Consider the following 849-nt stretch of genomic DNA (forward strand, 5'->3'; position numbering starts at 1 on the left):
TGGGGCAACCTTGGGGGATTCCCACATCAACATGGAAGCTCGGAGTGGTGCCGCTTGGCAGGGTGACACAGCTATGAATATTCTCATAGAGCCCACGGATCACATTCCTGAATATTTAACCAAATCCAAAATGTTCGAGCGTTGCTATGATAAATGGATGTTCGACCGAGTCAAAGGCTTTAGAAAAGTCCAAGAAGGATATGCGGCCATTATCTTCAATGCGATACGCCTCTAAACCCATCGCTCGCCCCGACTCGGGGAATCCTAGAGCCTACTTGCACCCCCGCCCTAACTTAACTCCCTCACTCGTGGAGCTCCCTGAGCTCCACACATCCCGGAGCATCACGCCGACTCATTCACATTTGAATGATTGTCTTTATTTTATGTCCGCTAGATAGAGGCATCCGCACATGCGCATCAGTGGAGCTTCAGGCCGGCTGAGGCATGGACTGAAAATCATAAAGACATGTGTGATGAGCTAAAAGGAAGATAAGCATATTTTTATAATAAATGTAAGAAAGAGAGGGTAATGCAGCCTCAGGGCGGCACTGGCCCGTGTCTCTCCAAGCCTGCCTTTGGGGGGGGGGGGGGGGGGGGGGGGGGCACGGAGCAGTGTCTCCCTGTGCCGGTCCCAAGCCCGGATAAATGCAGAGGGTTGCGTCAGGAGGGGCATCCGGCGTAAAACGTTTGCCAAAACCAAACATGCGAGTCAACCATAACTATACCATACCGGATGGGTCGCGGACCGGGTTAACAACGACCGCCATTGGTACTGATGACCTACAGGGTACTAATGGAAATCGGGCTACTGTGGGTCGAAGAACAAGAAGAAGAAGAAGAGGAGGAGTG

Source organism: Fistularia commersonii, unplaced genomic scaffold, assembly GCF_037954325.1.
Source record: "Fistularia commersonii isolate RoL2024-O1a breed Wild unplaced genomic scaffold, RoL_Fcom_v1.0 HiC_scaffold_39, whole genome shotgun sequence".
NCBI lineage: Eukaryota > Metazoa > Chordata > Actinopteri > Syngnathiformes > Fistulariidae > Fistularia > Fistularia commersonii.